This window comes from Dipteris shenzhenensis, chromosome 22 (genome assembly GCF_047967505.1).
Source record: "Dipteris shenzhenensis isolate YYH24624 ecotype China chromosome 22, Dip_SZ_1.0, whole genome shotgun sequence".
Lineage (NCBI taxonomy): Eukaryota > Viridiplantae > Streptophyta > Polypodiopsida > Gleicheniales > Dipteridaceae > Dipteris > Dipteris shenzhenensis.
In genome coordinates this window covers 58,446-74,027 of record NC_141617.1, presented here as the reverse complement: position 1 = coordinate 74,027, position 15,582 = coordinate 58,446, and the positions used below count along the sequence as shown (strand labels likewise).

At 41.8% G+C, this 15,582-nt stretch overlaps 2 pseudogenes across 1 annotated transcript; one reads left to right on the top strand and one right to left on the bottom strand.

Moving 5' to 3' along the window:
• Positions 1-3,115: 3,115 nt before the first annotated feature.
• LOC147887584 (uncharacterized) lies at positions 3,116-4,918 on the bottom strand (annotated as a pseudogene). Its single transcript, XR_015543167.1, has 4 exons — positions 4,247-4,918; positions 4,095-4,180; positions 3,803-3,981; positions 3,116-3,680 (listed from the first exon to the last, which is right to left on the bottom strand). The product of XR_015543167.1 is annotated as an uncharacterized LOC147887584 (transcript).
• A 234-nt stretch (positions 4,919-5,152) lies between these two features.
• On the top strand, positions 5,153-7,325 carry LOC147887583 (uncharacterized; annotated as a pseudogene).
• Positions 7,326-15,582: the final 8,257 nt, after the last annotated feature.

Genomic DNA, 15,582 nt, shown 5'->3' with positions numbered 1-15,582 from the left:
AATCAATGATGTTAGGGTGAAGAGGGTTTAACCAACCATATTATTTTGTTGCAAGAATATTCCAAGGTTACAGATTGAATAAGATTTTTAACAACCCAAAATTCTTGGTAATAACAAAAAGCAACACGATCCCATGTATAAGATTAGATTAGGGATACTTATCTCCTTGTGATTGATATCATATGTCCATCAGTTTGTAAGAAAATCTAATGTCATGGTTTCAATTTATGTCTCTAATGACACATTCAAACGCACAACATGAAGAAAAGAACTAGAGTGAGTTTCATTCCTTAACATACCCAAGACCTTTTTTCTTTCTTTAAACACATGAATTCTCTCTTGTATGATCATGTAGAATTGTGACATAAGGACCTGACCAAGTAAATTGGGATTCATGCACTACTTCAGCAAGGTTCATCTTGTCTCTCATTTCAGACCACTCCATATACTCTCGGCCCGACACTGTTTTAAAGCTTCCAAAATTCCTATCTTTTGCATATTCAACTGTTAACTCTTGGGCTGCCCACCCGATGTTGTAACTTATCTAATTACATTTTTGCTGATTTGACCGTGTAAATAGAGAGCTTAAAAGAAAATGAGGGAAGCTAGAGTAGGGTCACACATTGTGCTACTAGCTACTGGGAGAAAAAGAGAGCTGAGAGAGTGCTAAAAGGAGAGAGGGTTAGTTATAAAGGCCAAGTTTGTTGACTTTGGTCTTCACTTGTTGATTACCAAGTTGAATACAAAAACCTCAAGCTTCCCTCCACTCCCTTGTGTTGGATCCCTCGCATGCTTCTTTCCTTTCATGGTCTCTTGCGATTGCTACATCCACGATTTCCCCTTCACCCATGCTCATGAGTACGCCATCTACTCTCGTTCCCCTCTCCCTCTCCTCTTGTGGAATCGCATTTGCAATAAGCTGAGGGCTGCGACAATGACATTCGTAGCACCGATTGCGCAATTGGCTCCTACTCGAAAGTAGCAAGGAGTTGAGCACTCTCTTGCGGCATGCTTGGATGGTCCCCAATGACATGTGAGTCAATCCTCTTGACAGAGTCCAAAAGTGTGTCGGCATAGAAAAACAGTGAACTGCCTAGAGGGTGCTAGTATAGTAAAGCAGTGCGCCGCTTTAGCAGTCACCTGCAAGCTATTACTTGCCACCTCTGACAGCATTTATTATGCCAGCCTGGCTGTCAGACAAAATAATCTCTAAAGCAGTGCGCTGCTTTACCACCGACACTAATTAGTGAAAATTTTCATAAAATCAAAATTTTTCCAAAATTGCTTGAAAAACCCCAAAAATTACAAAAATCAAGAAAATAGGGCAAGGCTATAGCAACGGGTTGCTTTAGCCCAAGGCCTAAATTGATGTCAAAATTGTAAAAAATCCTAATTACCTTGAGAAATTACCCAACAGCCCCCAAAAGTCAGAGAAAATTGCAAGTTGCTACCATAGCCAACTAGCCTAGCTACTGTCAAAATTGCCTAGAACTTGTCATAAACCCTGAACAATTGCCAAAGTGACCAAAACTTGCCAAACAGGACCCCTGCCATAGTAGCGCGTTGCTTTAGCCAGGTGCCTGTCTCTTGGGTGTAGTACCTCCAGAAGACCCTGAATTTGCATAGTGAAGCATCAGTGCCACCAATTAGAACTTAAAACTGCCAAAAACTTGATCACATTAGCCAGGGTGTTGCCATAGCCTATAGTAGTGCGCTACTATACTAGTCTACCCAGTGTGCAAGGAATATTATATCCAGTGCCAAGCGTCAATACCTCGAATCTTGCCTGAAGACTTCTCATGCAACTTAGAAATGGTAAGGTCTTAGGATTGAGGTTGGACCTAGTGACAGTGCTTCGAACAACGGTATATCTAGCTTTTTGCCTAGCTTTGCGGCCTTGAGATCAGGAGCTTATGATTGGAGTTCCACTTCTATACAAGGACCTAGACAAGAAGACGACACAAGCACGGACGACTCTATGAGTCTTGATAGCAACATGGAGAACACGGCAAAGATTAGGGTCACAATTGCTCCTAACACTACCTCAATTGAAAGTCAATCACCTACACCATCTAGAGCGGTGAGACTCTATAGGTCTTTGTTGAATTTCATGGGAAGGATAGGGTTAGCGGATCAAATGAAAACGGTTAACCCATTTGCAGGGCAAACCACTGTGAATTGGAACCCTAGAGACATGACATTACCACCAATCACAAAACCGATGAGTAGGGATTCAGTTCCCACCACTATCCAAACACAAGGCTAGAGTAAACAAGGAGAAGAAGTGAATATTTCCACCTTGGGAGCTAATAATCCAACCAGAACGGAACCTTTATGGTTCTCTTTTGAAGCACCACCTCGAAGACCAAATTGGCAACCTCCAACTTCTTGGAGCCGTCAAGAGGTGAATCTAGATCAACCAAGTGCCTCACAGAGAAGGGAAGAGGGGACAAACCCAAACCCCTACCGTAATGCTCAGGCTTATCTTGGTTTTGAGCAATAATGGAGGGCTACTTATGAAGAATCATGGTACCCTAGTTTCACAGAGGGACAAATGCCCAATGTCCAAAACATGGGAAGACCTTCGATGGTACCCAGTTACAGGCCATATATTCCTTACCCAAATTTCATACCAATTACAGGGATTACAATGCCTATTCCAAGGCCCCCTATGAATCAAGTCCCAAGACCCACTACTCATCTGATGGAATCTACAAGACCACATAGACCGATAATCTCTCTCTCTCTCTCTCTCTCTCTCTCTCTCTCTCTCTCTCTCTCTCCCTCTCCCTCTCCCTCCCTCCCTCGCTTTCTCTCTCAGCATAACCTCTATTCTCTTTCTCACAATGCATGTTGAATTTTCATGATCCCATAGATGATGTGTGTACTACATTCCATTGTTCATGAATGCAGACCATCAAGTAATACACGTGCATTTTGAAGCAATTTGCAAACACTGGATACAAGTGCATGCTACTTGCTTTTAAACATTATCGTAGTACTTGCAGGTACATACAAAATTGTTAAATTCATAGTTTCAAAGATAATTACAATTCTATTTATTCTTCCACGGGTGGTACATGGAAGGGATTTTTGGATACAAAATCATGCACTATTCCAACATACATTGCTAATCCTCGTAGATAAGGCAACATGTTTGATAGGAGAGTTGTGTCCATGGGATTTCTCAAAAAGGTGGGGGGGATTATGTACGTGTTTGCGGCATTTTGATCCATCTTCTCTGCACTATCATCCACAAACAATGTTGTTGATGGATCGAAGTGTCACCACTCGATGGCGGTCAAGCATTTCCCATATTTGGTCATCAGTCCTTTCCCCTTTGCACGCCCCCTAGGTCTTCTTGCATCTGTAACCTGTGCGGTACATTTACTTTGGCTGTACTCAAAGACAAAGAAGGGCATGTGGCTGGTTGATTTGCGACATTCTGTCTTTAGGAGGCCCAAAATCTCTGCAGATTGTCTTCCTGTACCGAGCTCCAGATCACCACATCAAACTACTTCCCCACCTCGAGTAGGAACTCTGCTACACCAGGCCTCAGTAGGACCAAATGATACCCTACCTCGAATGCCTTGACCGGCAAGGCACCTTGACTCTTCAGCCTCCTATGGAGCAACACCCCATTCAAATCAAAATCACTAGCTTTCTGAAGCTGTGGGCAACTGTTCACAACCACAAGCTCGATGAGTTTACAGAAGTGCTAGATTGCGTAGATGGAGAAACATACTGTACATAAATCAAATTTCAGCAAAGATTGATGCACTTGACAATTTTGAATCCATACCTTTCCTCTTACAAATAGCGCCTCAGCATGCGATTTGACAAGACACAGGACTCTATGCCCCTCCTACACTGTGGGTTCCACTAAATCCCCACACCCCGCATTGCAATCGAGGAGTGTGTCCCCATGTTCTGAGGTCTGTAACAACCTCGTCCAAAATAGACGCCCACGTTGCATGCCACCTACCACAACATCAAATAATAATTACAAGACCACTTGTGTTTTGAATTAAGACAAAGCCACTACATAATTGCCAAGCAATACCTTGCACAGGTTTGTTGTCCCCATTGTGCACCCAGTCTGCGGTGCTGATACTGTCCTCCACAAAGTCATCCAAGGGGGTGAACCTGTAATGCATGTGCACACGCATGTATACCAATACTTGCATTACGTGGACCTGCATAAGACACATACACAAACAAATTAGAACATTTGCAACTAGCATACGCACCACGTTAAGCCCTTTCATATTCTCCTCTCATGAACAAAGTGCATACCTCTCTATTCTGCCCCACACATATTGGTGTCTTCGAGTGTACGGTTTGCTCACAATGTAATCTCCATTGTATGCATCCTTTAGCTTCACACAGGCGCTCATCATCCTTGAAGTTTGTCAAAAGGCTAAACACTGATATCGGTGTCCCTATGAATATAACAATACCATTATCTGCAAGCACTCGATTAACAAGATGAAATGCGTTGCAGAAATGCCTCGTGTGGAATGTGTTCCACCATGGCACGGCAGCCTACAGCCCAAATACTGGAAGTGCGCTAGGAAGCTGAACCACCATAATATTGCATCTACTGTCTGTGCTCTGACCATCTACCTCAAAGCACTTTTCGTGGTTCACCTCCTCTAGGGACTCCAATAACTAGTTCAATTCAGGGCATGCCTGCTCGTCCTTTACTGCTTCACGTGCCTCAAATGGATCGCATGTAAGGACCCGCCATTGGGGCAAAATATGCTCTGTACGTTTCCCCATGTGTGTATGCGCTGGGTATTCAACATGAAGCGGCCTCTCTTGATCCTCGCCTCTAGCTATGTTTATGAAACATATTGTTAATAGTGCTTTAACAACAAAATGGTGAGATGCATGGATTGTTTCCCATGCAAACCATACTTATGCATGTTTTACTGCTGGCCAACTATACTTACAAGTGGATGGTTCGGGATCTCCTTGTTGGTCCTTCTCGTTGTCTTGGTCTCCACGTAATGCTTCAGTGTCTTGTATTGTGGCTGCGACTGCAAATGAGAATTCCTTATTAGAATGTCCTTTTTTTCAAGCATAAACAAACAGAGGTACATGTTACTTGCTTGTTGGGATTGGTGGATGGATGGATTCAGTTCTATTCATGACTGCACTGGTGAATTGAGGGTCGATTGCTGACGGTCCCAATGCACTGCCTTGTGTCACTAGCTCATGCAACACCATAATTGTCGAGTGAAGTCCTTCTGGAACATAAATCCGGACCTTCATCGTTTGCAAGGACATCACTCATAACTTAAACACAAATGTAGAGTCCATGTTGAACTTTTTTTCTTGCATTTTTAATTAATCAATTTAATTTATTAATGTGTTTAGGATACTTTAATTAATTAATATGTGGTGTTAATTTATTAGAGTGTTAGTTCATTAGTTAAAGTGTGTTTATTAATTTAAAGTGGTGTTGTTTAATTAGTTTAATAAAAAATTGAAGTGTGTTGATTAATCTAAAGTGTTATTTTCTAATTAAGTAAATTGTTTAATTATTTAATAATTAAATAATTAAAGTGTGTTAATTTATTTAACGTGCTAGTTTAATTAGATTAAAGTGTTAATTAGTTTAATGTAAAAATTAAAGTGTGTTAATCAATCTAAAGTGTTAGTTAAAATGTATTTTTTAATTAAATAAATTGTTTAATTAACTGAACACATTAATTAAACTAATTATTTAATTTAAAATACATTTATAAAGCTTAATTAATCAATTAACTAACATACAATTTTATTAAATACTTAAATAATTAAATAATTAAGTTGTTTTAATTAATTGAAAGTGTTAATTAGATTACTTAAATTAATTAACTAATTTAAAAAATTAATAGATTAATTAAGCAAAATTTGAAAAAAAAGTCAATTTTTGGCGCCTAGAGGGCAAAGTTGGTGCCCCCTTCTGGGCACCAAAAATTGACTTTTTTTCTCGCATTTTTATTTAATCAAATTTTTTTGTTAATGTGTTTAGGATAGTTTAATTAATTAATGAGTGGTGTTAATTAATTAGAGTTCGTTAATTAATTAAAGTGTGTTAATAAGTTTAAAGTGGTGTTAGTCGGAAAGGGAATTTGTGTGATGGCCATCACGTATGAAAATGGCCATGTACAAACTAAACAGTTGCAAGGCGACTGTGCAAATGGCTCGGGGAAGCTGTACATGTTGAACACGGAGGTGTCGCGTGATTATGTCTTAGAGAGAGGAAAGGTAGCGCCTGCTCAAGCAACACGCACGATTGATCTCACAAGGAGCTCAGTCAATCTGAAACGGAGAACATGTGAGTTTGATCTATCATTCTGAGTGAGAGTCACACCTACAATAGATCTCACGGGTAGCCCAGGAACAAAGATGCCAAGTTCAAGCGAGGTTGAACCATTATTGGGAGGTGAAGGCACGTTAGAAATCGAGGATGACAATGATCCAACATTGGCAATGGAAGGGGGGCGCGCAATGGTCAGCATGGTGTCGTACATAAGGTTTGCGGGGGGGTGTCATCGGGTTCTTCATCAACTATTGGAGAATTCAGCCGTAGTGGAAAAGGTGATGGAAGTTCCAACTATGTACAATGGGAATGTCGTGTTCGAGCTGCCCCCCATGCCGAAGCTTGTGCAACCAATGGATGGAATGGAGCAAAAGTACGATGGGCATTGCTGGACAAAACCCTTATCGACATCAATGATATTTCCTGACACGGTGCATCGTAGTAGGTGTGTGTGGGGGTTTGAGTGCCCAAACTCCTTTGCTCTTGGTAATCGATCAGCGGATTGCCAAATTGCACAGCATGGACAGGTTGGTCAATTGCACTCCCATTGCCCCTAATTTCTTATACAAATCAGTTTCTTGCTTCTGTGCATGTTATAATGTGTCTATCATTGGGTGCAGGCAAAATGAACAACATCATTCCTGTTGTTGGAATGTCTACTACTAGCTTTGGAACCTTGGCATGCTTCTATTGCAAACGATCCCCCATTCTTCAAAAGAAATGTGAATGTTTGGCATACTATGTGATGTTGGGGCCTGAAATGACAAGGCTCTTTATCCACATGGGCACGCACATGCACGAGGTGCAAACAGGCACCTGCACAGCCCATGTGAAAGAGCTACAGAGTACGGTCAAAGAGATGGTGAAGGACTTTAGTGTAGTAGGACCAAGGTGCATTCAAATGACAGTGGCAAAAAAAATAGCGACGAATGCCCTCATCTATGCCCCAGGCATCACCCTTAAGGACACTAAGTTGGTGACAATGCTTGAGGAGCTAGAGCTTCTCATCTAAAGGAACAGGTACACCATGCTTGATGGCCCTTACAGTACTTGTTACCCCAAACTGTGTGTTCTATGCATTCTTAGAAGCATCATAACAAGTATTAGAATAGACACTATGGCTCAGGTTCAAGCATATGGTTCACGATGCTCATGTCAAAAGTGGGGAAGGCATGGAGTCCTGACTCCTAAAACTGAAGCAAAGATGCGCTTATAGATTTTTCCATGGGGGCCTCTTCCCGGGCCAATTTGTTGATGATGAAAGCAGACGCTTTATCTTTAAGATGTCAATGACAGGGCCTATCTATTTGATAAGGGAAGAAGGTCTCGCCTGTCTATTTGATAACATGGACAAGAACTCAGAGTCCATCACCTAGGCAAATGGACCTAGAGATGTATTTGGCTTAGCTGCATTTCTACCAATAGAGGTAAAAATGCCTATCGCGACGCTCTTGAGAGGGAACCCTATGCTATGGTACGATTTGTCAGGTTGGATGATTGGTAACCTTGATTCAATGGCAAGAGTACCACATAAGTCGGAGGAGCTTCGAGAACCCGAGAATGCAAAGGGTCTTTAGTCATGCCCGCAGTACCGATCAACCAATTGGGTCAGTACTTTGAAGGCGACGATTCCAATTTAGTAATTCCTATCTCCTATAGAAATCAAAAGGTGGAAGCCATATTAGATGGAGAACAGGAGTTAGCATAATGACCAAGCAATGTTGGGAAAAATGGGGAAGACCTCCCATGGATAGTACGTCATTGATTGTCAAATTGGCAAATGGAACCACCACGCGACCAGTGGGAGTAGTCAAGGACCTTAAGATCAAAACCTTCGAACTCTCTTACAAAATATGGTTTGTGGTTATGGATTTCCAGAACCAACATGATTCCTATGATGTGATCCTAGGAAGACCAGGCCCTTCATGAGAATAGCAAGATTAGTGCACAACTGGCGGAACAATTATATCTATCTTTGCAAGGATAGCCAAGTTGTAAGAGTTGACTTAGAAACATGGAAAGAACATCCCATGGGTGGTCAACTGTTTGCTGCCGAATAATACACCATAGCTAGAACCGCTCCGATAAATGGAGTTGAGGCAACAAATGACAGAATTGAAGGAGGTGACCAAGATGGTTGATGGTACACGCCACTACCAAAACCAAAATTCTCACATAATTGGATGCATTTACTTGCAACCATAGACTTGCTGGATAAGTGTGGTACGGAGATTGTCAAGGAGACCCCACGAAAACCGTTAAATCCATCGGTACCCTTGATGATGATAAACATCATAAGCAGGGACATGAAAGGAAGAGATAGGGTGGTGCTAGTAGATTCTAATCTACAATGGTTACACCGCATAAAAGCTACCACCGTTGACCATGAGTTCACTGTACTGGTGGGAGTAGTCCAGGCAGAAGAGCCATCGAGATCTTCAAGGGTTTCGGAAAAGAACTTAAAGAAGACCAAGAAAACCAATCCCAAGGTACTTAATCCACATTGAGAGCACCGAATTGGGATCTAGTATTCCATGTTCACATAGATGCTTCGAATTATGCGGTGGGTTGTGTGCTAGCACAGCCTAGTGATCACAACATTGATCATCCAATCTACTTCGCAAGTCATCAATTGAATGAGGCTAAACGGAATTACACAACAACAAAACGAGAGGGTTTAGCAATGGTGTATGCCGTTAAAAAGTTTAGGCATTATTTGCCCAATAAATTTGTGTTCTTCGTTGACCATCAAGCCTTATTGTACTTAGTGAACAAACCATGCATGACGGGATGCATCAGAGATGGATGGTTGCAATTAGGAAGGGTAAAACTCATATTCTTTCAGATCACCTTTCTAGGATACTGAATGGGGAACCACCGATAGGTGTGGAGGATGATCTTCCCGATGCACCACGGTTCCAAATTGATTTGATTCTAGAGTGGGTGGATGAGATAGGACGCTGCCTCACTAATGGATTACCCTAGGATAGGCCCTTAGACCAAGCAAGAGCTAGAGGATTGATTAGGAATGCAGCCCCTTATCATTTAATCGCGGGCTAGCTATACAAGATTGGGAAGGATGGAATCCTTTGGAGGTGTGTAGGTGAAAATGACTTTTTAAGCATCTTAGAGGAAGCACACTCAGGTATAGCTGGAAGTCATTTCGTAGCCGACACGATCGCAAAGAAGATTATGCAAGCCGATTTATGGTAGCCTACTTTGTTTGGTGACACGGTAGAATTTGTGAAAAGATGTGACCTGTGCCAACGAACGGCTAAACTGCAAAAATGGGATATGATGCCACTGCAAGCAGTCCTAGCTACTCAGCCATTTGAGAAGTGGGGGATAGACTTTGTAGGACCCATCAGTCCCGCTGCCAAAAATACTCAAGCACGATATATTATTGCTGCGAGTGATTACTTCACCAAGCAAGTAGAAACTCGAGCAACAAAGAAAAATGATGCTCGCTCTACAGCCAAATTCTTGTATGAGAAAGTAATCTCACGTTTCAGATGTCCGTTTCACGGTGTAAAAAATGGGAATCCAACATACACACTTTGGCTGAAGATCGAGTCATTAATTGGCTAATGATCGAACCCTACTCTGGTGTAGAATGGAATATCCAAGGCACAATGGTCCGAGCACTTCATCAGCATGAGCAAATAATGCGCGGCAACATTGATCGCTTCCTTCGCCAAAGTCCTATATTCTGTAAAACATTGGAATTCATTCTGGAGGTCCCATGTTACTTTGATTCCCATTTGCCTCCACTCAGCTTTAATCCCAATGAAAGGGTTGATGCTCGGATTACAAGCCGGCTCTATCAAAGAGTGATCTTCTTCGAAGCATGCCACATATCTCTGTTCGAGCAAATGGTAGATACACGCTACCTAGAAACTGTGCAAACATTGTATGGCACTAAGGTTTTACAGCAGGATCGCAACTGGCACAACACAAGTTCCACAGCCACTGGACAAAAAGCATGGCAACCTAGGTACATGCTCGCAATCAGCCATAACTCGGGGACGGGTAATAAAATGGATCCGGGAATATGTTGACTCTATGCCAACATGGACTTATGTAGAAAGAGAATGTGTTACAACTTTGTGTTACAACTTCTATATACGACTTCTACATGTAGAAAGAGAATGTGTTACAACTTCTACATATGACTTCTACATGTAGAAAGAGAATGTGTTATGACTTCTACATACGACTTCTACATGTAGAAAGAGAATGTGTTACAACTTCTACATACGACTTCTACATGTAGAGAGAGAATATGTTAGGAATCTAGTCGAACAGATTGTGAGCACAAGCTAGCAGCTGCTCTCTGGGCTTATAGAACTACGTATAAGGTTGCCACTAACTGTATGCCTTTTAGTTTAGCCTTTGGTGTTGAGGCAGTAATGCCCATGGAATACCTAGTGCCGAGCTTAAGGGTAGAAGTAAAGGAATGACTTACAGAAGAGGCCCTAGTTGATCGATTAGAGGACTTAGAACAATTGGAGGAAACCTGCTTACGAGCAGCCTATGACATGCGTGTCGAGAAATTAAGGCATAAGCGATGGTTTGATAGGAATTTGAAGAACAAGGACCTTCAAGAAGGTGACCTTGCCTTGTTGTTTAGTGTTTGGAACACGAAATTGAATTATCAAGGCATGGGACCATATAAGGCGGTGGAAATAATGCCACAAGAGGCAGTAAGGATTGCCACTTTAGATGGAGTGATCCTGGATGGCTACTTAAACATAAGCAAATTGAAAAGATTCTATGGTCCACTCACACTTCAAGCCTTGCAGGCTATTCATCGTGACCAAGAGGAAAAGAAACAAGAGAAGGAATTGAAAGAAAAAGCTCAAAATAAAGCCAAAAGAAGGATGGCAAAAAACCAACAAAACAAAAGGATGACCCTATATAAAGCAACTCTACAAGTTACAAAACCACTAGAAGAACCTGTTCTTAATCCTGCCAAACTAATGGTTGAGTTACACGTTTCTAGCAAATCAATGGTAAGCTTCGACACACTAATCGACCCGAGAGCCAGCAGCAACTTCATATCACAAGAGGTTTGGGAAAGCCTACCTCAAGTACCTCTCACCTCTATGTCTGTTCCAGTACGTTCAATTAATGGAAATACTTTAAAAGTGATAGAATTACCAATCTGTGTGAATAATCACAAGCTAACTTGCAAATTCCATGTTATGCCTACAAGTATGCTTAATGAGAACATAGTATTGGGAAGGACTTGGTCTTACCAAGTCAACCGTCAAATTGATTGGTGGAATAGAACAGCAACTCTTACAAATGATGGTCAGACATCGGTGATCGAGCTAATCAAGGAAGATGAACCAACCACTGTGTTAGTTCTGACAGATAAGCCAATAGAGATGTGCCTTCAAACTGACCAAGTACCACCGACTCCAGTCAATTCAAGGACCCCAAAGCAACATTGGATTAGAAGGATCTATTAAAAGCTCAAGGTTACTACAAGGGTAACTACCAAGTATGGCTACCCTGCAAACCTTGTCAACCTCGTCGATCAACAAACCACACCCGTAAGCCCCGCTATAAAAGAAGGGAAACCTCTCAAAAGACAAGGACCGTTTCTACCCGATGGATACCCAAGGACCTCCTCAAGGCCCAAGGATACTATCAAAAACCCTAGACAACACCGAAGACAAACACCGAAGAGAGAGGAAGAACCATAAGAATCTAGTTCGAAAAAAGGATTAGGCACACAAGAACCATTTACTCGACAAACTAAATCAATTCAGGTGAAAGCATCAACTTCAAGGCATTCAACTATCAAGATGCAAGAGAAGCTGCACTTTGATCTCACCAACAATATCTTCTCATCAGCAAGTCAACATTGAGTAAAGCAACAATTCAAAGACACATACATCAAGTATTCATCATGGCTCACTTCCATGTACAACTCCGTGGCTCATGATTATATCAACAATGCATCTAGATAGGTGTGTACAACCCTCGTACAACCTAGGATAGGTTCGGTCATGTGTCGATAAAGCATCTATGTTGGTCCATGTCACATTCAAAAAAGGGGGCAAGTCCTACAAACACACTAACTAGAGAGTCTAGGCACCAATCTAGGGTTCATTCCACTCTAATATGGTTAGTCCTCGACAGTCTGGACACATGGGCTAAAGCATCAACAGAGCTCAGAAAACACATTTCCTCAAGTCCAAAATTTAGTCTATCTTCACACGGTCAAGGTACACCCTAGGGACAATTCTTACAATCAAAGCTCCCCCTGGCTATAGTAGCATGCTGCTATACCAATGGCCCCCAGTAAGTGTGGATCAGCATCTATCATGCCACATGTCATGTTTAGGTCTAGTGCAAGCCATTTGTGACCCTAAAGTCCAATTTCAAGCCCATATAGGCCATTTCCTATAGCAACGCATTGCTATAATAGTGCCTAAGTTACATGCCAGAAAGCCCCAGTAAGTCCCCTAATTGCATGATTGTGCCCTAGAAAACTCTAATTCCAGTCGAAAGCCTTGTTGGGAAAGGGGGTATGAGCAATATGCAGGCAATGGACAAGTACACAAGTGTGGGCAATGAGTGGTTACCTTTCATTCATAGAGAGAGATACATATAGAAGAATGCCCTTGAGTAGGTGGCTTCAAATCCACAATCAACTCCCTGATTATCTCCATCGGTAACACCCCCAAGTCTTCGATCTACCAATCCACCAAGCCCCTAAACTTTCTCATCACACCAAACTAGGTGACACCTAACTAATGAGTCACCTGACATACCTACCACATGTGCTACCACACACTTACACCATGTCCTACATAGGCACTGACTCTTAGCACACACTGACCACATGACCATGTCCTCTAGGCACATTCCTTAGGACATCAATTTATCTCCAACATACCCCCCTTCAATTGATGACCTTCAACCCTGACAGTAGACCATGGGACACCACATGGTTTGCCCACTTTCATGTGTCAATACTCATGCTCCCAACCCTGTACTCACTTCAATTGCATTGGTAGTAGGCATTTGGCAGTTTCTAGCTCCAATATGTCCTTACCCCAAATTTGGTTCCCTCGGTTTACAATAAGTGGGTCTCAATGACTTCTCCTATTGTGCCATTGGAAATAGACCTCTAGGACATCTGGTCTAAACACACATGACTGACTCAACAAACTCAAAATGAAAACATATCATTTTAGGATAGACTATCCATTGCAGAGTACCTTATTGACTCAATCACACATTCTTGGTTCTAGATGGTAGGACCAATGCCCCCTTGATGAAATTCTCCGTGGTCCATGCCTCACTGATAGAGGTCATTGTAGCGTCATTGACTTTCTTCTTGATCTTCAATATTGATGTAGTCTTCTTAATCATCTTGGCCTTCAAATCTAGTCCTTTCTTCTTGGTCTTCATAGTTGTAGTAACACACTACGAAAGCACAAGCATATCAAGGTGGCTTCTTTGCTCCTTGATCTTTACTGCTCCTTTCTTAGTGAAGTATGATACCAAAAGAATAGCCTCCAGTAAGTTAGCCTCAAATGCATATGCATATGCATACCTTCCTTGATCAACATTAAATGTATCCTCATGTTGTAATCCAAAAAAGGCACTCACAGGGAAGAGGGTCTTACCACTTGTTGATAAAACAAGGGCAGTGTCTACTCTTGTACATTGAAGCTCATATATCTTATAAATGTATGGCAAAATGCAATCATCCAAATGTAAATATACTTCATACATCATGATAGGAATTGTAAACATCTCTGAACATGCTTCGAATATCAAGTAAGCAACATTATAGTTGTCAATGAAGCTCATCATCCAAGCATATGCATAGTCAAACATGGTCAAACTAGGACAGCACCCCAAAGACTCAACTTGAATCTATGCTAGAATACCTTATATGAGTAGATGGTCAACAGAGAAAGTGTAATATGAATAACAAGGAAACTTTTAACCTATTTGCCCCTTCAGGATTTTGACTGTTGACCTCGATTTTGATCGTTGTCCCCAAACTGAGCAATCAAGAGCTGTAGGCCGAAATTCGCCCTCATGGAAGCAACAATCAAGGGGCTTTTGGTGGCAAATAATTTCCCCTATAGTAGCCAACAAACAGCAGAGAGCAGAGGCAAAATTCTATACACTGTCGCCCGGGAGAGAAGCAACAAGTCTAAACAGTAAAATGGCGATATCTCCCTCAATTCTTAACCAAATGGCTTGCAAACTGGTTCATTCTCTTCATCTTGAGGTCGCCCATGCTCATGTAAAAGGGTTTTGGTAATGGTTTAGCACAGATCCGGAATTTTGCAAAACAGTGCTGGCGAAGAAGTGGTCGGCACAGGAAGCATAAGCGTAATGTTAAAGATCCCTCCAGTGAAGGTCACCCAAGTACAGGGAAGCTCCAGCTAAGAGGACTCCAAAAGTTAACGGTCAGATGTGGAGAATTCGAAGATACAAGGTCGGGTTAAAAAGGGGAAAGAATGAGGAAGCTTGGAGAAGATGAAGAATCTAATGGAATCTAGAAGAATCTAGGCTAGGATAGGCTCAAGGAGGATTCCATGGCTCTGATACCATGTTGGGAAAGGGGTTATGAGCAATATGGAGGCAATGGACAAGTACACAAGTGTGGGCAATGAGTGGTTATCTTTCATTCTTAGAGAGAGATACATATAGAAGAATGCCCCTGAGTAGGTGGCTTCAGATCCACAATCAACTCCCTGATTATCTCCATCAGTAACACCCCCAAGTCTTCCATCTACCAATCCACCAAGCCCCTAAACTTTCTCATGTCCTACACAGGCACTGACTCTTAGCACACACTGACCACATGACCATGTCCTCTAGGCACATTCCTTAGGACATCAATTTATCTCCAACAAGCCTCACTCCCAGTCCAAACTTGTCAAAATGCTGTCATAGGCTATAGCAGCACACTGCTATAGCAAATCATCTAAAGTCATGTGTCTCCTGCCAATTGCCACAGATCTCATCATTTATTGCCAGATCTATACTTACTTCACTTCAGAAATATCTTCAAGAAGTACAAATTGATAGAGTGCTGCTATAGCTATAGTAGCAACCTGGGCCAAAAGTCCACATCAGCAAAAATCATCAAGTCATAGGTCTTCAGTATAGTTCAATATTACTTGTTTTCTCAGTATTGAAGACCAGTTGTCATCAGTTCCCACATTAGTGACCCTGACAACTATAATGCTGCTATAGCCCGACAAGTAATCAATCATAGTAGGTGCCAC